The sequence below is a fragment of the Lactuca serriola genome, chromosome 9 (assembly GCF_051521515.1).
Source record: "Lactuca serriola cultivar US96UC23 chromosome 9, Lser_US96UC23_V15, whole genome shotgun sequence".
NCBI lineage: Eukaryota > Viridiplantae > Streptophyta > Magnoliopsida > Asterales > Asteraceae > Lactuca > Lactuca serriola.
This window is the reverse complement of record NC_136416.1, coordinates 22,704,524-22,730,282: the sequence shown is the minus strand read 5'-3', so window position 1 is coordinate 22,730,282 and position 25,759 is coordinate 22,704,524. Positions and strand designations below refer to the sequence as shown.

General features: G+C 37.5%; 1 long non-coding RNA gene across 4 annotated transcripts; it reads right to left on the bottom strand.

The window, feature by feature from the left end:
- Window positions 1–16,665: 16,665 nt before the first annotated feature.
- Window positions 16,666–22,105, bottom strand: LOC145074970 (uncharacterized). Of its 4 annotated transcripts, none has more exons than XR_013692224.1 (5): window positions 21,980–22,099; window positions 21,506–21,770; window positions 20,999–21,107; window positions 19,470–19,564; window positions 16,666–16,688 (listed from the first exon to the last, which is right to left on the bottom strand). It is a non-coding gene; the product is annotated as an uncharacterized LOC145074970 (long non-coding RNA). The 4 variants fall into 4 exon arrangements; XR_013692223.1 differs by lacking the exon at window positions 16,666–16,688 and adding an exon at window positions 18,244–18,591 and having other exon boundaries at window positions 21,506–21,728; window positions 21,980–22,105; XR_013692222.1 differs by lacking the exon at window positions 16,666–16,688 and adding an exon at window positions 18,244–18,591.
- Between the last annotated feature and the right edge of the window lie 3,654 nt (window positions 22,106–25,759).

Here is a 25,759-nt window from a genome sequence, read left to right as displayed (position 1 = left end):
CGTGCTAATCGAGCTAAGGGAGCCCAGATCTATAAGTTTTATACGCTGGATTCAAGCAGAATCGAGTTTAGAGTAGCTGCATGCAAGCGACTCAGCGAGAAGGAAGAACGACTCGGCGAGTCCCCGATTTTCCTTTTTTTGAGTGATGCCGAGTGGGGACCAGTGAGTAGTAGAGTGGACTCAGCTAGTTGGAGCTCAGACTCAGTAATGGAGGGACTCGACGAGTTGTTCATACAACTCGGCGAGTCCAAGGCAATCTTCTTAGCTCTAGAACAACTCGTCGAGTTGTTCATATGACTCGGCGAGTCGGATGCAGATTGTCTGAGTTCTTGAATCGAGAGGGTACTCGTCGAGTCGATGCCATACTCGACGAGTAGCCACGAATAGGGTTGAGAAGTGAGACTAGGGACTCGGCGAGTTAGCGGCCCAACTCGGCGAGTTAGGTCAACTGTAGGTTGACTTTGACCGGGAGAGTTGACTTTGACCAGGGGTAAAAGAGTCATTTTACCCAATGCAGTGATTAGCATCTGATTGAGTGTGTTTATGGATTTGTAGCCGGGGAGATACCGGAGCTGCAGCAGTTAGCTTCCAGAGCCATACACACAGCAGCCAGTTCACGAGGTGAGTTTCCTTCCAGTAGGAACGGGTCTAAGGCCACAATGCCGGCCCATTCAGTTAGCAGTAGTTTCCGGACTTCGGTCCAATGCAGTAGTTAGTATGTTTGACGCCTCCGTGGCTCAGACAGGATTTACGTGTCTATGCTAGTTGATATGTTATGCTATGTTGTGTTCAGTTAGTCCGGACTTCGGTCCGATGCAGGGGACGGGGTCCCAGTCAGTTTCGGACTTCGGTCCGATGTAGGGGACGGGGTCCCAGTCAGTTTTCGGACTTTGGTCCGATGCAGGGGACGGGGTCCCAGATAGTTAGTCCGGACTTCGGTCCGATGCAGGGGACGGGGTCCCAGTCAGTGGGCAAGGCCCAGTATGTGCTTTATATGTATTGTATGGTATGTGGTAGTTTGGGGGAGCTCACTAAGCTTCGTGCTTACAATTTCAGTTTGGTTTCAGGTACTTCCGCAAGGAAAGGGAAGAGCTCGGGATGATGGCATCGCAAACACCACAGCTTCAGTTTTGTCCTGGGAGTTGATTCAGTTTCTTGATATGTTTGGATACAGTTGTGATACAGTTTTTCTCACAGTGTTTTATTATGGTTTTTGAAACACGCAACATATGGTTTATTTATGTGATACTCATTTTCGTGGTTTTTGTTATAATAAAAATCGAAATTTTTGGGTGGTATTTTTGGGTCGTTTCACGTGGGTGATATGCTAGTACGTTGGGCGTACGTATGGTACACCGAGCGTACTAGCCCAGACTCCAAACCCCTATTTTAAGGATTGCTCCCTATTTAACCAATCTTATGGCCCCTTTGAATCATGCTTACCAACCACCATTCCATCCTCTAACCCTAGTTTCGAGTCTAAGTTTCTTGTGTGAGTTTTGAGAGCTTATTGAGTGTTTTTGGTGCATTTTGTTAAAGAAGGAGTCTAGAGAAGAAGAAGTGGTTTCTTGCAAGATTGTAGATCGAAAAACCTTCCTCCTTGTGCATCCTTTTCAGGTATAAAGTTTATACCTTGATGAGTTTTCTATTTGATCTAAATGGGTTAAGTTTATGAGCTTTTTGTCCCCAAGATTTGACCTTTATGAGATTGGAGCACTCCAGGGAACTTTAGCTGTCCTTTCATGCATCTTAGTACTTATATATTTATAAAAATGATTGCTTGATCATTCCCTAAGGATCATGCATGAGCAAAGTAGCTTAGAGTGTGTTGGAAGTCAGAGTTTGTTGCACTAGGACCTCCCTAGCTATGCAACGGATTAAAGCCAACGATTTATGGATTAAGACATCTTAGAATGGTCATATCTGAGGTTGGGTTAGTTGTCTTAAAGGATTAAGACACAAAGTGGGTGAAAATGAAAGCAGGCAAAATACATCGTGTGTACTCGGTTCCGCCCCCGATTAGTCTTGATCGCGTTGTACGCCCCGCATAAGGAAGTGTACGCCTAATGTACGTGTTGGGCAGTTGACTTTCATTGACTTTTGACTTTATGTCAAGACTTAGGGTTTTGGACCATGAGAAGGGAAAAAAAGTCTTTTTTTCCCTTATAGGACTTAGTTGTAGGATTTGGACTCACTGGTTGAGTTTTAGAACTTAATTATTAATTAGGGTTAATTATTTCGTTGATTAGGTGGAGTCTAGTTTTGACAGTTCGGGTGTGAGATTTACTTGTCGTTAGTAGCAGGTGAGTATCCTCACTTATTCTTAATTGTGTGGTAGAATAGTTGTACTTTTTATGACCAGCTGGGTCTAACTATAATTTGTATTATGTTGTTTATGTGTGACTGAGACTACAGATAGTCTCCAAGGTTGCTGATAACCCAAAGGGCATGTTGTTGCTCATTGGGACTATTGATAGTCCCCAGGGTTACTGATAACCCATAGCTGCTTATTTATGTTGTCTTGTATGTGGTAGCTTGGGGAACCCACTAAGCCTCGTGCTTACAGTTGTTGATTTACGTTTTTCAGGTACTTTTGAGGACCTCAGGAAGGCGAAAGTCTTATTATACACACTCGCTGGGGAGATTTGCAATAATTTGTATTATGTTGTTTATGTGTGACTGAGACTACGGATAGTCTCTAGGGTTGCTGATAACCCAAAGGGCACGCTGTTGCTCATTGGGACTGTTGATAGTCCCCACGGTTACTGATAACTCATAGCTGCTTATTTATGTTTTCTTGTATGTGGTAGTTTGGGGAACCCACTAAGCTTCGTGCTTACAGTTGTTGATTTACGTTTTTCAGGTACTTTTGAGGACCGCAGGAAGGCGAAAGTCTTATTGTACACACTCGCTGGGGAGATTTGCTACTGGGACAGTTTGAGAACTCTGATATTTTGTGATAGTGATTGTTTTAGATAATTATGTGGTTGATAACTTGATTTGTGAAACTTTATTTTTGGTAAATTAAAAATGAAAATTTTGAGGTGTTACACACCTCCAACGATTATGAGAGAATGTCATTGGAGGTGGAGGGTGGCGGCTACGGGTTGTGGTCAGTAGTAAGGTTTTAATCTAAAGCTTTAATACCACGTTATAGAATATATTTATTTATTAAGGGGCCCTTAGCCTAACCTAAAACCTAAGGGTGTTGGGCCTAAACCCTAAATTCTAACATACTAACATCTTCGTCATATGTTCTTTCGATTAATTTGATCATCACATTTGAATCAAACACCAAATTCCACGACTATGATCGACTCTTCTGGTCCATTTTCCATAGGTTCATCTAATAATCATGGTTCAATTCTTGTTTTAAATGTATTTACTATTGATATTGCCTAAATTAGTCATATATTTTGAGTATTTACTATTTATCTTAATAAATTGTTCCAGAATGTTGTATTATAAGATATTTTATATTCAATATGCTTAATATTGGATAAATGTAGTTTAAATCAGAGTTGATGATAAAGGAAAAGATCTTGATAAAGATGGAACTAATATGGATCAAAATCAAACTTACCATGAAACTCGGGTTTAGCGCCACGAATCATGAAAATGGCACCACGAAAAGGCATAAAATTTTGAATTTGAGAACAATCAGAGCAGATAAGGCATAGAACCGCGATATTTGAAGCCTAGCTTTTTTTGATAATTTTTTTCTTTATTCTAATTCATGTGGTTATGTTCTTGCAATTTATTTGAACTGTGTCATGTGCAGGTATGATTAACTGAAGTTGCAAAGCATGGGATCCTTAATACGGTTCTACCTAATATACCATGTTTGTTTGATTAAGTCGTATACAATTGACAAATTATCAGTGCAAACGAAGCTTGCCATGTTGATGCGGAGTTATAGGATATCACTAATACAATTCATACTCATATAAATAAATTGTTCTATTTGTTTTAGGAAACTGATGTCAATGAGAAACACCAATGCGGATTACTGGAGTTGATTGACCTAGAAATATAAACAATGGAAATAAACAAAAATGAAAGTGTTTAATCCAATGTTGTAAGCCTTTGTTTCAAGGAAAATTCAAGTTTCAATTCAAATGTGTAGCTAAGCAAACTCTGCACAAGCTCTGCAGATGTGTATAGCTGAAAATTTCAGGTGGAGAGGTGGTGGGTAAAAAGGATAGGGGTTGAATTTGAATGGTCGTTAATCAATTTGGAAAACTGAATATTGAATATGATTCTATTAGTATAAATTCTATTACAAGAACACCTACCGTATCTTTATCTGTTTCATCATATATCAAGAACAATATTATCATATTGTTGTGTTGATATAATCTTATCAATAAATGCATTGTCAACCTCCTGACTTTGGTATTGCAATTGAAGTTTATGCACATTATTTTCTATGACATCCCCATTTTCACAGCCAGAAAAGACCGATTTTTTTTGCTTATGCTTTATGTAAATCAGAGTACCTCTTTTAATAAAAATGTTGCGGAATTTATTCCCAGAAAAACACGATAAATACATTATCAAAGGATTTCCGAAGAAACGTATTTTATTCATTTTAAAACATTTGGGATGTCATCGTCAATACAGAAACATAAGCATAAACAAAACTTACGTTCATTTACACTAGTGATTTATATCTCCTTAATCTCTCAGTGTAATGTCACTTCATATCGACACCTGTGATATAAATAAGCTGAGTGGGTCAGGTTGGGGAACCTGGTGAGTACATAGGGTTTTCAACCCACAATAATATAATTATTATGTTTAAACAATCAAACAATAAACCCAATTACCCATCCCCATTATCATCTTTAGTCTTAAGGATCTACCCTAAGAATCAGTTATTCCTCGTTCATTCATTCCTAAGGACCATCCTAAGGAATCGGCACGGAGTCCATCGTTGCCACGGTTTACACAACGGGCACTAAGTCTGCATAGTTGCCAGGGCTTAGGCACTAAGTCTACATAGTCGCCAGGGTTTAGGCATCAAGTCTGCATGATCACCAAGGTTTAGGTATCAAGTCTGCATGATCACCAAGGTTTAGGCACCAAGTCTGCATGGACGCCAGGGTTTAGAGTACACCAGGTGAACACATCGTTCACAACACCTATAGATTGCGAGCCTGCTAGTGTTCCACTGGACTGTCTAGAATAGTCTGTGGTTGTCATCCATACTCTGCTGAATGACGGGGCCATCATTTGGGAAAGGCTTATCACATCGTCCACCTCTCACCCTCACCTCGTGGTCTATAACACCTTTCAACTCATCATCCAACTCATATTCCATCTATTACATCTACCCATGTTTTACCCCAACATTATCGTAGATATAAAATACATATACAGTTTAAATCATTTAAAACATGTATAAAATCGTTCATCTAGCATAGACAACAAGTACTCAGATAATATGCACACATAGCACGTAATATATATAAAATACTTCATATCTATGTGTAAGATGAAAGTAACTATGCACTCACTTGAGTAGGTGGTGACTCAGCACTCGGACAACGCTTCGATACTCTCAAAACAATTTTACTTCGATAAAACTTACAGCGGGTTTTCTCGAAAACCGGGCTTCGCTGGAGCAGCGTTCCCGAGCCGAAAGGCTCTTTTCTCGGGACTCCGGGAGCCTCGGGCTTCCTTCGGGAGCTAGGGGGTTTACTTAGGGTTTAGGGGGGTTTAGGAGAGCTAGAGAGAGAAAGAAGTTAGAGAGAGAAGTGAGAAATGGTGTAAGGAAGTGAATGGGTCGATCTTGCTATTTATAGTAAGTTTTTATGACACTCACGTCGTGAGTGTCATAAAACTCACGTCGTGAGTCTCATGATTCACTCCGTAGACTTGCCATTTGCGTCCCTAGCTTCGAAATGTGGCCATGTGACTCCTCATGTCGTGAGTGTCATAACACTCACGTCGTGAATTTTGGATCTTATCCTCTCGCAGCTTCTAGATTCCGATTTATGACAGAATTATCCCTCACGTCGTGAGAGTCATAAAACTCACGTCGTGAATTGGATCGTATCCTCTCGCAGCTTCTAGATTCCGAATTATGACAGAATGTCGTGAGCGTCATAAAACTAACGTCGTGAATTAGCTAGTTTAGGGTTTTTAAAAGCTAAATCTTCGGAATGCCATAACTTTTGCATACGAACTCCGTTTTTGACGTTCTTTATATCCACACGTAGATGGAGACATATTCTACAACTTTCATTTAGACCCCTAAGGCTAAAAAGTCCTCTATCTTAAATTCACTATTTACGTCTCTCGGTGCCGTGCCGGTTTTGCCGAAAAACTTCGACGGACCATAACTTTTTCGTTATAACTCGGATTTCGGCGTTCTTTATATGTACGGAACCCTTGAGACATATTCTACAACTTGGTTAAGATTACTTTTGTCGAAAATTCGTTTTCAACTCCTATTATCTCTAAATTGACTAGCCCGGATCTACGGGCGTTACAATTATCTCTAAATTGAGGTGTGTTAATGTGGTTTTCATTTTTGTTATTATGATTTTTTATGTAGCTTCCCTTTCCCATGTCACTTTTTCCATATATATATGTTTATTTATGGTCATAAAATTGCACTACAATTTTGCAAGTCCTTTAAACAAAAAAATGAAACAAAACTTTTATTTCTTGCATAATGGTAAAATAGTTTAATGGATTTTCACACGACATCAAATTATTTGGTGACTATTAAATAAGCCCCATCACTTGACATCCCACGTGGGTGGATTCCTTCTACATTGTATTTTAGCTAACTAAGATATTCGTTTTAAACTTTCTGAATATTCAAGTGTGCACTTAGATGAAGAGGCAGGGGTAAAACTATCATTTTCATAGAATTAGCTAATTGGCATTCAAAATAGACGACCCCGAATAAACCACAAGTATATGCACTACCCTTCGACGCCGTGAAGCACAGGAAACCTCCTGGTTTGTATTAAAACCAATATTCTAGTTTGAATTTAAAGCGTATTCATTAGTTTCATTTTGAACGTCGGCGACATATTAGAAAACATCTGTTCAATTTGAAAATAGGAGATATTTATAATTCAATATTAAAATACTAGTTTACTCAGGTTTACTACACACATCTATATCATATCATAAAGGAAGCATTTTTCCTTTCACCACATTCATTTCAAACTCTCATGCATTTTTCCTTTCACCAAATTCATTTGAAACTCCCATGACTTTTTAATTTCTTTCTAATAATAATTATAAGTTGGTTAATAAGGTTAGATAAATATCAAACCTAAAGAGTAACCATATATAAACTAAATTTCAATATTAAATTAAGACCTTTACTTCTACTTATAAAGTTATGTTTTTTAACTTTTAACATACTCCATTATACTTAATTTATTAGTTTTAATATATTGTTGAATGTAAACCATTATCATGTTAAAGATACAATTTTGGACCAATTTGTATACAATACTTAAATTATTAATTTAAATATAACATTAAGGGTCAACTTAGATATAAATTTTAGTTTAATTTAAACAACCCAAAAAATATTTTGTAAATAGTTAAAAGTGATAAATTATAGTGTCTTTCTAATAATGAATATAAGTTGGTCAATAAGGTTAAACAAATATCAAACTTAAAGTGTAATCATAAATAAACTAAATTTCAATTTTAAAATACTATATTTACATCTACTTATAAAGTTATGTCTTTAACTTTTAAAACATTATACTTAATTTATTATATTTAAAATGTTGTTGTATTTAATCAATTTTCAGTTTAAAACTACAACTTCTGAACAGTTTGGACAAAATACTTAAATTGTTAATTTAAATACTACCATTACAATGTCAACTTAAATATAAAATTCAGTTTCACTTAAAAAACCAAAGAATATTTTGTAAATAGTTAAAAGTGATAAATTGTAGTGATAAATGCAAAAATTAAATTGTAATATCAATTTAACTAAAATATTTCCTAAATATATTTTTAGAATCATTAAAAGTTTTCAAATAAGTAGCTTAAAACAACTTACAATAACAATAATTAAAAAGAACTCTATATAAATGATTATATTGTTACCTTTAAAATGAAATAACAATGTTTGATGTTTTAAATAATTATAATGATAGAAATTGAAACATTAAGAAAATAATTTTTAAAAAATTAATTAACTATAACAAAAACTATAAATAACATAAAAATATATTATATTTAATTTTATTCATGTGTAACTTGTTGGTAGAAGTCATTCAAACGATTGAGATTATGCAATTATAATAGATGTATATATTATCATATAATTCAAAATAATCAATATATTATATAAATTTAATATACGAATTATTATATAAAATTCAACAACAACGTTATTGTTATATTACAAAAACATATATTTGTAAACACTTCAAATATATAGATGTTTCTGTGCAACGCGCGGGCATTTGCCTAGTCATATATACTTATAAAGCTAACATTTTTTCTTGAATCTCATACATTTAAAACCCCCTTTTTTAACTTTCTCAAACCACATTCATTTGAAACCCCTTTTTTTAACTAATGCAACTCAAAAGTTTTCTTAATTATGATTTAACACTCAAAAGTTTTATAACTTATATTATGTTTAATTAGAATTTAATGAAAAGTTTACTATAAAAATGCCAATCTTTTGTGTCTCTTGTGTTATATAAAATCTTACATGTAAGAAGGATTTGAAGATATTGTGATTCAAAAGTTTTCATATAGTTGAAGCATTCACGATCAAAATATGATGATTTGAAGAAATGGGTTATGTCGCATCGATGGTAATTGTAATATGATTTTTTCTTTCAACCAAAACAAATGAAGCTTTTCTATTCTTTCTTTATATTCAGTTTTTCATTTAATCTTTATATGTGATTTGTGTGTATTACTCATTCTTGAATGTGACTCTCCAAACATCAATGTTTTGCTTGGAATATCTTTCTGCTTCTTCTTTTTCAGGAAAAATATATTGATTGCAGGTTGGTGAAGAATTGTCATCAAGTTTCTATGGTTGAATGGTGTTAAATGAAGAAAGAAGATTCACAAAATAGATATAGGTTTTTTTGTTTGAGCAAAGTTGACGAATGTTAGTTTTTTCTTTTGATTTAAATGTATGTTTATGTAACATCTTTATTTATATATTCAACCACCCAATGCTCTTATTTATTTGATTGTAGTTTTTCTATTTTGATTATGTTTATTTTTTATTATTTTTTTATTGGGTTATCCTACACAACATATTTAAAAGATAACATAATTTTGAACATTTGATATGTAATTATGATAGACTTATCATGATATGTTCTTCATATGAAAGTAATTTATCCATATTACTACGACAAGAATTACATATCACATTTACAAAAATATATATATTATATGCGATTTGTTTAACATGTATATGCACCTATGTATGTTATAAATTTATAATTAAATATCTTTATGTTTAATAATTGAAGGGATTAAAATGATACATCAAAACCAATTATTTAGAAGAATATAATAATAATAATAATAATAATAATAATAATAATAATAATAATAATAATAATAATAAATATACATTTCCAAGTACCGCATTTATTTGAAATTCACATTACAGCTCAAGAGTTTTCTAATTTTTGTATATTTATTAGTTACAACTCAAGAATTTTTAACTTATGATTATTAATTAGTAATCACTAATAACTTTTTCATTTCCTTTCTTTTATAAGGTTGTAAAGTTTTGCTCATTAAAAACATTAATGTATTTGAAGAGATATGTAATTTAAATATGAAGAGTTAATATAAATGTTATAATAAAAGTTATAGTGTAACGACCCAAAAATCACGACTAAAAATTTCTTTTAAAACATTACTAAATTCATATTTATAAAAAAAACCGTTTCATAAGTCATAACATAATTTGTCGAGTATTAAATCAAAACATAACATCAGCATCAGAGTCAAACGTTTCCAGGCTAACTGACTATGGTGTGTGCACCGCAATCTTCCCGAGCTCCTCTTTTGAAAACCGAGTACCTGAAACCAAAACTGAAAACCGTAAGCACGAAGCTTAGTGAGCTCCCCCAAACTACCACATACCATACAATACATATAAAGCACGTACTGGGCCTTGCCCACTGCATCGGACCAAGGTCCGGACTAACTGGGGCCTTTCCCCCTCCATCGAACCGAAGTCCGAAGCTGACTAACTGGGACCTTGTCCCCTACATCGGATCGAAGTCCGAAGCTGACTGACTGGGACCTTGTCCCCTACATCGAACCGAAGTCCGAAGCTGACTAACTGGGACCTTGTCCCCTACATCGGACCGAAGTCCGAAGCTGACTGACTGAACACAACATAGCATAACATATCAATTAGCATAAACACATAAACCTGTCTTAGCCACGGAGGCGTCAAACATACTAACTACTACATCGGACCGAAGTCCGAAGCTGACTGACTGGGACCTTGTCCCCTACATCGGACCGAAGTCCGAAGCTGACTGACTGAACACAACATAGCATAACATATCAATTAGCATAAACACATAAACCTGTCTGAGCCACAGAGGCGTCAAACATACTAACTATTACATTGGACCGAAGTCTGAAGCTGACTGACTAGGACCTTGTCCCCTACATCGGACCGAAGTCCGAAACTACAGCTAACTGAACGGGTCGGCATTGTGGCCTTAGACCCGTTCCTACTGGAAGGAAACTCACCTGAATTGCTGAGCTCTACTAATAAACCTCTGGCTGCTACTCGACAATCTCCTGAACCGCTGTTTCTCTAGCTCTCCGAGCTGTCAATATCCATATAACACTTAGTCCAACTGACCTCCAAAGGTCAACTAGGTCAACTCTGGTCAAGGTCAAAATCCTGGTCAAAGTCAACCTTCCAGGTCAACCCTACTCGTCGAGTCCTCCTAATGACTCGCCGAGTTCATATGCTCAGGGTCTTTCTATTCGCGACTCGACTCGCCCAGTCCAACTAGTTCCAAGTCCTGTCCTGACCAACTCGCTGAGTCACCACCCGACTCACTGATTCGAGTCTCAACTCGAAGGGTTTGGGGTTTCGCGACCTGACTCGCCGAGTCCACTAATAGACTCACCGAGTTCAAGGCAATCTTCAACCAACTCGTCGAGTTGTTCTTCCAACTCGCCGAGTTCATGCTTAACTTCATCCGACTCGACGAGCTGTTCATCCTACTCGTCGAGTTCCTCCTCATCTTCAAGCTACTCGCCGAGTCCACTCGAAGGACTCGCCGAGTCTATTCAGATCTCCATACATGCAGAGGACTTTTGAGTCATGCATAGACTCCATACTGCAGATCTACCCTCCCCAAGCCTATTCCCCACGTAAAGTTGCAAACTTTACGTGTAGAGAAGGAGATCTAGGCACCATTCACCCTAAACTAGGGTTTAAGACAAAAGGGTTCAACAATGAACCCATAGACTGATGCTTTATAACTCTCTAGGCCAAGATACACATAGATCTGAGGTAGCAACTTCAGATCTGGGCTTCTAACTCGAAATGGCTCAAGAACTTGTCCTAAAAGCCCCAAATCCCATGATAAAGGTTGATCTTTATGAAAAAGGGGGAAGGTCACGACTCATTACCTTCAAATGCTCTGGAAGACCTCACAAACTCTGGATCTACTACCAATTCTTGAATCCCCAATGTGTGCCTTCTTCCTTCTTCCTTCAAACCACCCAAAATGACAAGAGAGCTTGAATGAGCAACAATGGAGGCTTAGGGTTTCTGGTTCTGGACTATAGAGCCGCAACTGAGCCCTAGGAAAGAGAATAAGATGCTTAAATAGGATACCAAGTCCCGAAATCAGGGTTTCCAAACCGAGACCTGACTCGTCGAGTCCACTTGCCGACTCGCCGAGTCGGTCAATTGCTTTACACCCGGATCCCGCTCCGACTCGCCGAGTTCCTCCCTAGACTCGACGAGTCAACCCTCTTCAACTTAGGGTTTTTCCTTTCTTTTCTTGACCTTTCTGATCTCGGGTGTTACAACTCTCCCCCACTTAAACTAAACTTCGTCCTCGAAGTTTGCTATGGCCAACTGTCCTGCGAAATGCCTCCAACTTTCTATCTGGGAAAACTAACACCCTATTGTCCATCACTCCAGCCATTCACAGTGCCGGTCACTACTGAAACGAAGCTGCTGGAACCAGCTTGCTTATATCCCATCTGATTACTCAACTCCTGGTAACTCGAGCCTTCCATCCTGAAAGAAAAGCTACCTGCCTAGTTATCCTTACAAATCACTTATACTTGGAAAAAGGCTCGACTGATCCTGCTGAGAGGGACTTGCCATTTCCAAATCAACCAACTATACCGCCAGCACTTGCCTTCCAACACAAATACTAATACTGCCCAAAACTCTGAAACTTTCCAAACACTGAACTGCCTGCAATACTGAACATGTCTGAAACTCTAAACTGCCTGAAACGCTAAACCGACTGAAACGCTGAACGGCCTGAAACATTGATCTGACTGAAACACTGAGCTGCCTGAAACACTGAACTTACTGAAACGCTGAGCTACCTGAAACACTGAACTGGCTGAAACACTAAGATGCCTGAAACACTGATCTGACTGAAACGTTGAGTTCCAACTCAACTGTGGAGTCAAAGGACTCCTTGCTTAGTCGCTCCCACGACTTCTGTTCGAGATCTTTCTCTGGAACTAGCTTCCACTAGTTATCCTGTCCCTGTGGCTCTAACATCCTTCCGATCCAACCGATCGGGTCCATACGTCACATCCTGACATCATAAATTTCGTGACTAACAACACGACGGCTCCCCGACTGAGGGCAACCCTTAACATGCCCGAACCCCATTGGTCCACTACTACTCTGATCTCATAACTGAAATACTTGGAAATCCGAAATCTAACTCATGGATTCCCATATCCTCACTGCTGCACCCGAACGGGTGTGAACTACTGCTTTCCTGCGCCCAACAACGCGCTCATGCTGTCTATCAATTCGATAAAGGCTGCGACTACGCTCGCGGACTTACAACTTTCTAATACTATCCGGCTGCTAGTGAATGCTACGGCTACCCACGCAGACTTACAACACCACTACTACTATCTGACTGCTAGTGAATGCTACGGCTACCCCCGCAGACTCACAACACTACTACTACTGACTACTAGTGAATGCTACGGCTACCCCCGCAGACTTACAACACTACTACTACTGACTGCTAGTGAATGCTACGGCTACCCCCGCAAACTTACAACACTACTACTATCTGACTGCTAGTGAATGCTACGGCTACCCCCGCAGACTTACAACACTACTACTATCTGACTGCTAGTGAATGCTACGGCTACCCCCGCAGACTTACAACACTACTACTACTGACTGCTAGTGAATGCTACGACTACCCTCGCAGACTTACAACACTACTACTATCTGACTGCTAGTGAATGCTACGGCTACCCCCGCAGACTTACAACACTACTACCCCGAGGACATCCTGACTATCCTTAGTCCCGCTAGTGATTCCTCATCCTGATTCCTCAAAAACAGCCCTCAATCTTTGAATACTGCATCATCCTCGACATCTTATATCCTTGATATACTTAGCGCTTCGTCGAGGAACTCTTCGGCTTGGTTTCCAAACCAACCGTCTACTAATCCGGATACAAGAAGCTATTGTTGGGAAGTTTCCAAACTCCCAACTCCTGAGTCTACGCAATCCTGCATGCTGACTCTGCCACTGGCTATTAATACAAAGGCATCTCTTGCTAACTGTTCTCAGGATCCTCATCCCGACTCACTCGAGCCTCTACGGGTGGTCCTCCAATCCAGGATTCTCCACCAGCTTCTAACCATCTCGATCCATCGATCACTGTGATACTAACATGTCCTCTCAGAGGACGCGCACTCATTCTGAGTCTACGTGACTCTTATCCTTGTATACTCGGAGGGTTCTCCCCTACTTGGATTCGACTAGATCCTTACTACTCACTGGTTGAAAGGATTTCCAACCCTCCTTCCATTAAAAGGGTGATATGCTGTCCGCCGACTCTTACCCTTGCCAGCGCTCCAACTAACTCCTACCAGATCCGTACCCTTCCTGCTATCTGACTGAGCACCCTTCGATCCTTAACTGTATTTGCTTTAAGGACTACATCCCGAGAACCTGCGTTTGGGGTGCACCTCCCCAACCCACTTCCTTACTGACCGCTAGCTACTCCACTAAAAACTCTGAGTTATCACTACTGAAAATATAACTAATCATTACCCGACTAACGCCTTCCGCAAGTAGTAAGGCACTACTGCATCTTACACATACATGCTACAGTTACTGTATCCGAAGTAACCTGATCTGGAGGGGACGACCTCCAATCCACCATTCGAATTCCAAGGTATGCAGATGGCATAAAACTCGACCACAAGCAGGTATTATAATACCTCAACACTCCAGCTTACTGATAACAATGCAGCAATATAACAATAATATCACAATAATAGATAATAGAAAAGCAAAGATACATACCTCCATCACTCAGGGCTGCTCGAATCCCTGCTAAAATCTATCGGAAAACTCGGCTCCGAGCCGTAGGCGCCCTTGCCCGGCCCTGACGTCCGTTGGTCTCTTGAAGTCCCAGGGGCAGGAGCTGGCACCTGCCCGGCTGTATACAAACTCGGACAGTGGGCCTTCTTGTGGCCTCTCTGACCGCAATGTAAACATATCGGGTCAAGTCCCTGGGCAAAGGTAACAACACAGTCTCTACTAAAATGAGCAATCTGGCCGCACTTGAAACATCCGGCATCGCCACCACTTCTACGCCTGCACACACCCATGTGCGTCCTTCCGCACTTCCCGCACCGACTGCGGTTCTGATAGTTCCTCGTCCTCAAATCCGAACCCGTGGGCCTCTTACCCGAACCTGGGGCTACCTGAGTCTCATCCGTTTTCCTCTTCCTTTCCGACTCCCTGCCCGTTGACTGAACAACAGTTGTGTGATCCTAGAGCCTCTCGATCAATCTATCAGTGATCCTCACGACCATGTCGGGCAGATCCTCGCGAATGGCTCGCGAAACTTCCTCAACTATCCAATCATATAGAGGTCTCTCTTGGAGACAGGATGCCCCACTCACTCCTATCCCCTGATGGCAGAAACTAGAAATGGGATCTCCCTCCCTGATGGATCCCTGAACTCCATAAGATTCGGGACCTAGACGAGCCCCAATCTGCCCTGAAACTATCCCGGCCCTGAAGGCCTCAAGATGACGGTCCATGAGCTCTACAATGGCCTCTCTAACCGATCCGAAAATCACCGGAGTCTGATCAATGATGTTGCGTGTGATCTCTGCAGAAATGAAAACCCTCATCTGATCATCAAGCTGCCCGACTCTAAAGCCCGAGCCAGATCCCTCCTCGACGCCTGAACTGCTAACTGGTAGCTCGCGCAATGTCACCATGTTGAAAATATAACAATTCCTGATCAATTTACACACTACTGCTGAGGGATTTCTCACTCACTTCACCATTCCCTGGTTTCGTCTTGGTCCCTCTTGAATCGAGTACGGATCCTCTGCTTTCAGTAGTATGGGCCCCTACTACCTTCCACATCTATCCGTACTTTCCTCAAGAGTTACCTCAACTCCACCAAATCACATCTACTGATCTCTGCTACTCCCATCCTAGGCTTGCCCTAGGGAACCTCCGACTCCACCCAAACCAGTCCTCAGCTGCTGAAGGCCTCCTTGTAATGCCAACTAGCCATCACCTGAATACCATCACCTGTGACGAGGCTCAGATAATCCTTCGAGTAAAAGACTCGTCCCTACAACGGTTAGACTCAGACGAGAGCTGCGCAATAGGGCCAAATCCAACACTCTGAGATTATTCAACCCTGATCACATGTGACGTGACGTATTCACCTAACGGCTAACTCCCATCACTCAGAGTCCCACAAAGCACAAAGCAAGCAGCATTCGGATAAAGGAAACATACTCAGGCAAAAATATTCTCATAACAAGAAACTGCACTAGCATACAATGCTAAGCTCAAACTATCAGGCATAACCTACACAGGCTATCCTATTACTGTCTACTCAATACTAGCATGCAATTCTTATCAAGCTGAAACACATAAAGCAGGCACATAAGGCATCATCCTAGATCCTTAGTCCTATTCTAGCATGCTGTTCTACTGAAGCTGGAACTGAAACTGAAACTGAACTGATACTGATAATCATAACATAACTTGTATGGGTAATTTGGGAGTACTTACTTGAGCTCGGCTGATCGCATGCACCACACCCTTATCTTGTTTGAAAATTCCTTTCTTTCTAAGTGCTTTTCAAAATCTCATTCGAAAACATTTTTCTGTTTGAAAATCTTTTTATCTTTCCCTTAGTTTGAGTTCAGATGCACCCGGAGGTGTATCCGAATCCCTCAAACCAAGGCTCTGATACCAACTTGTAACGATCCAAAAATCACGACTAAAAATTTCTTTTAAAACATTACTAAATTCATATTTATAAAAAAAACCGTTTCATAAGTCATAACATAATTTCTCGAGTATTAAATCAAAACATAACATCATCATCAGAGTCAAACGTTCCCAGGCTAACTGACTATGGTGTGTGCACCGCAATCTTCCCGAGCTCCTCTTTTGAAAACCGAGTACCTGAAATCAAAACTGAAAACCGTAAGCACGAAGCTTAGTGAGCTCCCCCAAACTACCACATACCATACAATACATATAAAGCACGTACTGGGCCTTGCCCACTGCATCGGACCGAGGTCCGGACAAACTGGGGCCTTGCCCCCTCCATCGAACCGAAGTCCGAAGCTGACTAACTGGGACCTTGTCCCCTACATCGGACCGAAGTCCGAAGCTGACTGACTGGGACCTTGTCCCCTACATCGAACCGAAGTCCGAAGCTGACTAACTGGGACCTTGTCCCCTACATCGGACCGAAGTCCGAAGCTGACTGACTGAACACAACATAGCATAACATATCAATTAGCACAAACACATAAACCTGTCTTAGCCACAGGCGTCAAACATACTAACTACTACATCGGACCGAAGTCCGAAGCTGACTGACTGGGACCTTGTCCCCTACATCGGACCGAAGTCCGAAGCTGACTGACTGAACACAGCATAGCATAACATATCAATTAGCATAAACACATAAACCTGTCTGAGCCACGGAGGCGTCAAACATACTAACTACTACATCGGACCGAAGTCCGAAGCTGACTGACTGGGGACCTTGTCCCTTACATCGGACCGAAGTCCGAAACTACAGCTAACTGAACGGGCCGGCATTGTGGCCTTAGACTCGTTCCTACTGGAAGGAAACTCACCTGAACTGCTGAGCTCTGCTAATAAACCTCTGGCTGCTACTCGACAATCTCCTGAACCGCTGTTCCTCTAGCTCTCCGAGCTGTCAGTATCCATATAACACTTAGTCCAACTGACCTCCAAAGGTCAACTAGGTCAACTCTGGTCAAGGTCAAAATCCTGGTCAAAGCCAACCTTCCAGGTCAACCCTACTCGCTGAGTCCTCCTAATGACTCGCCGAGTTCATATGCTCAGGGTCTTTCTATTCGCGACTCGACTTGCCGAGTCAGTCTATGAATCGCCGAGTCCAACTAGTTCCAAGTCCTATCCTGACCAACTCGCTGAGTCACCACCCGACTCACTGATTCGAGTCTCAACTCGAAGGGTTTGGGGTTTCGCGACCTAACTCGCCGAGTCCACTAATAGACTCACCGAGTTCAAGGCAATCTTCAACCAACCTCATGCATTTGAAACTACCAAGACTATTCATCTTATATAATTTAATTTATGATTAATTGAAATGTTGTGATTTGTAACTTCCAAAACTCTTCAAATCGTATTATTTAATTAATGGGTTAAATGAAATATTTGGCCTATATAAGAACATTGTAGCTTGCATATTGCATATATGTCAACACAAAGTGATAGATTATATCGGTAAAGTTTGAAGAGTTATGCGAATGGTTTCATGGATGTAAGAGAAAAATTACAACTTTTCCAAATGTAAATGCAAAGTAAATGTAAATATTGGTGCATGCAAAGTTTTATATATTAACCAATTTGGGTATGTGTTTAAAGGTATACTTGAGACAATTTTTTTAATTTTATGTGTTATGGATCTTTTTATAATCACAAGATGATGAAGTGATACTGATAATTACTTCTCATGAGCTTTTGGTAAATCAATCTTTAAGCTATTATCAGTTAGAGCAATTACGTTTTTTAACATGTATGTATCTTTATGTCATCTTTCTCTTTTATGTTAAGACAGTCTATATTTCTATCTAAGAGAACATTATTCAACATGTATTTTATGATATCTATCTTCCTAATAAAAATCTCTCTAAGGTGCCACATATCCTTCTTTTACACCACCCTTCTACCACGTGGCATTCTCTCCAACATTATACTCTCTACTTTTCCCGCCCACTAAATCAGTGCATCAATCGACATTCAATTCCTACATATCTGCATTTTAGTGTTCCTTATTTGAAGGATATTATCTTATATCCTAAAATACCTGCAATCAAAACCATAAAATCAGCAATGGTTTTAGGTTAACTAATATTAATATTTCCGAAATCCTTACAAAAAAGGAGCTCATAAGCTACCAAATTTATACTACAATAATTATCTCATAGAAAATGTATCTACATTTAAATTTCAAATCACATCTATTGCTAGAATTTCAAATCATAAGATTACCTGCCGCAATCAAATTTAAATTTATATTGATTATATGCAAAACCTTTCAATCACTAAAGATACGATTACAATTCCGGATTTATAGGCTAAATATTTGTATATTCAAATTAGTATATGATCAATTTCTTATTCCTTATTTCTCCATTCCTTATTATTACGTACTCTCATCATTTTATTGCAGTTATAAAAGCCTTTCCACAGTAACAATTTATAGAGCACCTTTGGATTCCTGATTCTTGAATTCTATAGAGCAACTCCGTATTCTACAACTTTTCATTCATAGAAGTTCAAACCATCAGGTTAGTTTATAATCATCTAAAAATTAATGATTTAGCTATTGATTATATACGTGTTCTTAGGTATCTGTTATGACTCGAAAGTGTATTGTTATAAACATGTAACATTTATGACAAATGCACTTTTACTTTCTTTCTTTTTCATTGTGTGTTTTTTTGTGTTCTTCTATTTCTCTTATGTTCTTTTTATGTATCTTCTGTTTCGAACTAATGTTCTGAAATTGTATTGAATGTGACTGACCAATCTGCCAAGTGCCAACATTACATTTGAAGACCAATATGCCAACATTCAAAGATATTATGGATGTTTGAATTTAAAAACATTAATATTAATGTATTTATCCTATTATTCTAAGCAAACATAATGGACAAAATAATATTTAAAAACCAATCATACCTGAAGGAATATTGCCATGATTCACGGTAGAAAAAAAAAGTAACGACAGATTATTGAAGACATCACAAGTTGGTGGCAGGTTGATCACAATATACCTAAAAAACATAGGAATATACTTATATAAATTTGGAATCTTGCATAAATAAACCAAATTTGTAAGAAAAATATAATGCACTTAAACTAAAATGTCAAACTAAACGCTACTGTGGATTTTTTTTTTTTGACTTATTCCATCTTTTTTTATAATTCTATTTTTTTTACATTGTTATTTTATTAGAGTACATTGTTTTATATTGCCCTTTTAAACCAAGGGACAAAAAGGTCAAATTCCTATAAAAAAACAAAAGATAAAACACTCATTCGTATTTGTGAACTCCATTTGCTTCGTACATTTGCTTCATACAAGTTCAACACATCACTTGGGTATGCTTAATTATTTTATATGGAATGCTAATAAATTGTATAGTACTACATTAAAACAAATTTTATAAGAGATAAGAATGATTGCCGGATTTTGGAATAAAATATTAAATAGTTTTATTCCTCATCTCAGCCATTTAGAAATTATAAATACCAACATAATCCCAGGAAAAAATAATACTCATTCTTTTTCAACTCATCGAGCCTATACACATAGAAGAAATGTCTTTTTGCTTCACACAACTAAGATTCAACGGGTTAGTGTATTAAAATTTTCCCCTTTTTTTCTATTGGCGTTGATTTACCACATAATGTGTGTGTGTTTGTATGTGATATTGAAAAATCTTACTATCTGGCTGTGTTTAAAAAAAAAAAACTTTTTATCCATTTTTGTAATGTGTATTCTACTACATGGATCATTTTTAACCAAATAATCCAACTATAATAACATCTGACTTTTGAAAATGTACTTTTAATAGCAATGAACTTTAGAATATTAAACAGTTTCATTTTAAAATAATTCTGAAACTAAAAAATGGCAGTGTACGTTAAAATGGTCACATTAAGGCATCCTACTTTGAATAATCTATAAAAAGTATGTCGCTATTTCCCAAAATGTTTAAAAGTACTCTGAATTCATAACTATTTATTTCTAGTCGACGCTATTTTTTTTTACATTATACATATTTTATATTTGTTGCATTTTCTAAATTCATATCTACTTTTTTACTTTATAAATATTTTATGTTTATTGCATTTTTTGAGTTAATATCTATTTGTTTCTGGTTGATGCTATTTTTTTTTATCAAAAAAAACAAAGTGCATTGCTATTTATTTATCCATGTTTTGGTGTTAAATGCATCAAATAGCAATATGCTTTAGAAGTTAACCTTCAATAATTATAAAAAGCTCAAATCTCTCAATTATTTATTTATATTGTCATTTTATTATACAGTATCTTATTTTCATATTTTACCCATAATATCATTCTACTTTCATATTATTTTATAGGACTTGAGGATTTGCTTAATCTGCTCAAACGGGGTATAATCTCCTTAGTGAATATTTGTTGAATGCTATACAAGTTGTTCTATTTTGGGGGTACTAACCTTTAGACAAAGTTTCCCTAGACGAGAATCCAGTTTGCCATAATATGTAGTTGGAAAAATCTTCTCATCCAATGAGTGTAAGATATTCATTAACATGAAGAAGAGTTACCTGAAACAGAAAATTCATCGCCATAAATGATTTATACCATCAGGCATCCGACGCATCAGCAGTCAAAAATAGTTAAATTTGGTGAAATTTCTCCTTTTTTACTAGATTCTCACACCTGATATGAATTCATTTACTTTATGCTTATATTTAGCTTTCAAAACTATTTGATAAGGAGTAATCACATTCTTGAAAAGTATGGTGGTGAAACAATACTTTTAAAAAAAATAATTAACTGAAAAACTCATTACAATAGTATGTAGTTAGTAATCTACTTCACTATTGGTGCCATGTGTTAAGAGGTAAATAGAATCCTAGATTGGGTGTATAATTTTTAATCATATAGATTATCTTGAAAAATACAATTGCTATTTTTTCTTTATAACTTTATCGACATATACCTTTGCCTTTGTAATCCTCCAGTGACTAATAGCTAGAACGGCGACAACAAATTGGTGCACCCTTTGCTTGTCGATTCCGGTGCAACAAACGGTATTTGGTTTGAAACAAAATACACGAACAGCAGGAGGCACTGATAATTCAATTTCATGACTGTATCCCAACTTTAGAAACAATAAACGCCCTTCTAATTTCTGCCATGCTTTTGAATCCAACTACGATTATCTTTAAAAAAATGAATGAATTGAGCTTCCACTTTATGAATCACTGTTTGTAGACACAACATCATCAAATCCTAAACTCTATCGGTTACATAAACAATTCGATTTGATGGTTAGGTTAAATCAAAAATCCAGAATTGATGATTTTCTCGATTAAAGCCCAAATTAACCGTTGAAAGGGGAAATCAAGAAAAACAAACCATGCATGCATCTGATCTTAAGTTTTATATCTACATACAGAGAGAGGGTACATACCTTAAGGTTGTCGGAGAGAGTTATTAATGTCATCAGTAGTGTTAGAAGACAAGCAATCGCCTGAGGAAACAATTAACGAGACGATGTCTCGTGGCCACTGTGGCTTTGAATCGAAAGAAACCTTCATCTTTTACCAAAATTTAACTTTTCCCCTTGTAGTTTTAAAATATATATACATGTTTATTGTTACTTTTTTTTATTAAAATGTAAATATAACATGTTTATGTTTAGTAAAGTGAACATCACATATTCATTTAAGAATCAACATAAGTATCATAGGTTAATAACTACCAAAATACAAAAAAATTTGGAATTGTAAAAATATGAAGTTTGTAAGGATAACATAATTACACCGTAATCAATATTTTTATTTGAAAGTTTTATATTATCATGTTTTATTCTAATTTCTTTTTTGTTTTGAAATAATATTTTTCTATGTAATTTTCTATAACCTCAACTAATACTCTCTGCATCCATTTAAATTGTTAAGCCTTTCATATTTTTAACTTCAATTGGTAAAACATTATTTACTTATTTTTAGTTTAAGATATAATAATGACTTAATTTTAGTAAATTACATTTCGTATATCATTTTAGTTTATAAGTGATTGTGTTTGGTTTATATTACCGTCATATTTAATTTGTCTTATCGGTTTATATATTTATTTTAAAACAATAATATAAACTTACTAACATAACTTCTAAATTTATAAATTAATAGGCTTTTTTTTAATATTTGATTAGTCATTTACGAATTCAACTTATTAATAACATTTTTATTAATAATTTAAATGTTTTATTTATTTAACTATAATTTAATGTGTCATTCAAAACTTAATAATATCATTTTATAATATATTATGGTCAATAATTTTATGAGTCACTTTAATTTATATATATCATTATACAAGATGAATATTTGTAATTAATTTATACTTAAAAAACGTTCTAAATATCCTCAAAGCATTTTAAATATTAATTATAACCATACATTATAAAATTAAAGACATAATATAAATATGTAAACTAATAATTGTTTCAAAATAATTGATTACTCCCGTGATTTACAACTATCATTTATTTGATATTTGATTATTATTTAATTTGTTAATCAAAAGGAGCAACAATTCGTATGTAACCCTTACTTTCAAATTATTAATTTTACTTCATTATTTTTATTCTTAATTATATATCAAACAAGAACATGGATGTCACGACCAGAGAGAGAAGAAAAAATAGAAAATTATACTGGGATATTCAAACCACTATCATTTCATGATTTCAACCAATAATTATGTCATTATCATATTACTTACAAAACATATACTTTATCAATTGGTAAATATTAGTTTATCACTTTTCAATAAATAAGTTATAATTTAATCAAAATTATTTTTAAATTTCTCATCTGTGGTGTCCACAGGTTATAACCTAGTTAGTTATATACAATGTTAGTGTCTTAACTCCCAAGTTCAGACAGTCAATATTTCTATCTAAGAGACAATCTATAACATCCTAAGTTCAGGAATATAAGTTCGGGGTGCTATGTGTACATAAGGGAATAGACTCGACGAGTAGGTGTCTTAACTTGTCGAGTCGGAGCGGGTGTTGGGCACGTGTTAAGTGATCCGAATCGCCGAGTCGGTGGCGGGACTCGACGAGTCAGTACTGGGAAGAGAAAACCCTAAATTATAGGGTTTGCACCCTATTTAAAGGACCTTATGTCCTCACCTCAGCCTCTTTGTTACCCCTTGAGAGTCAGCAAACCCTAAATCGTGTAAACCTCCATTTTTGAGTGATTTGAAGCTTTGGAAGAGGATTATAGTGAAGGAGACTTGTAGATCAAGAGGCTAGCATCAAGGAGTTCGAGTAGATCCAAAATCTACTTCATCTTGGGCACATTTCTGAGGTAACAAGTCGTTACCTTGAGCTTTTCCCTTCTAGATCTATTGATGGATGATGATTTGGGGCTTTTTAGCATAGTTAGGATCCATTTCGGGTTTTGGGTCTAGATCTGGGGTTGCAACTTCAGATCTAGACTTCTTTGAGTCCATGGAAGCATAAAGTATTAGCCCTTTAGCATGTATGTGAGTATTCATGTCTTGGACCTTCTCTCTATCTTGTGTTGAGCAAATACCACCTTGCATGCACGTAAAGTTGGAAACTTTACGTGTAAAATTAGCCTTAGGAGTCCAGATCTATGAGTTGGAATCAGTGGAATGGACCGAAACCGTCTGTTTGGGGATGACTTAAGTGAACTCGGCTAGTCTGTTCTTCGACTCGACGAGTTGGGTCGCAAACCCTAACCCATCTGGTAATAATGCGGATCAGAAAATTGAGTTGAATCAGTGAGTTGGACAGGCTAGGACTTGGCTTGAAGGGCTCGACGAGTCATGGGGTGACTCGGCAAGTCGAGTCGCAAATTGTGGGGTTTCTGAGTTCATGAACTCGGCGAGTCACTAAGTTGGCTCGGCGAGTAGGGTCAACCATGAAGGTTGACTTTGACCAGGACTTTGACTTTGACCAATAGTTGACTAGTTTGACTTCTAAGGGTATTCTGGTAAATTGGGCACTTATAAATATGGTTTCATCAAGTGTTATGTGGTGGAGTTCGTGGCCGTGTGCAGAGGAATTAATCTTACCTCTCCAGTTTAGAATTTCAAGGTGAGTTATCCTCACTATACTCAAGGGTCTAAGGCACCAAGGCCGACCCTTTGATTTGTTATTCGAAATAGTTACTTTTGTGATATGATAGCTCGATATCCTGGTATATAGGATGATTATATGCTAGTGTGATCGGTTAGATCAGTATCCTGGTGGATCAGATGTGGTTATGTTTAGTGACTTATAGTTAGGTATGACTGTCTGTATGCTGGTAGGAGATTACTTGTTATATGTGCACATGCCTGTTATGTTAGTTGAGGGTATTCCATCCCGAAGATGATAGGGCCCTAGTATGTTGTCTGGTAGACTGTTATATGATTATCTGATATAGGTGCACATGTTTGATCGGTTATGTGGGCAATCCAACCCAATGGTTGTGGGCTGCGGGTATTCCATCCCGAGGATGATTGGACTTATAGTGTGTGGGCAATCCAACCTGATGGTTGTGGGCCGAGAGTATTCCATCCCGAGGAAGATTGGACTCATAGTGTGTGGGCAATCCAACCCGATGGTTATGAGCCGGGATTATTCCATCCCGAGGATGATTGGACTCATAGTATGTGGGCATTCCAACCCGATGGTTGAGGGCCTAGGGTATTCCATCCCGATGGATGACTGAACCCATAGTAGTTGTTGTATGTGTAGGTGTGTGGGCATTCCAACCTGATGGTTGTGGACCGAGAGTATTCCATCCCGATGATGATTGGACTCGTTGTATATTGGCATTCCAACCTGATGGTTGAGGGTCGGGGGTATTCCAATCCGATGGTTGAATGGACTCATAGTATGTTGTTCAGTTCTGTATGTGTATGGTTATATGTGTATAGGTATTTTAGGGGGTAACTCACTAAGTTTTCGGGCTTACAGTTTCAGTTTATTGTTTCAGGTACATCAGGAGATCGTAGCAAGGCAATGGCGTGATCGTACCGCTACTTACATTTATGATCTTGTTTCTGAGATACTCTGATAATAAACTATTTAGAAACCTTTTTGTAATAACTAATGGAACTTGGGTTGTTTTTGAAAGTTTAAATTGGTTTGAAATTTTTGGGTGTTACAATATATATATATATATATATATATATATATATATATATATATATATATATATACACA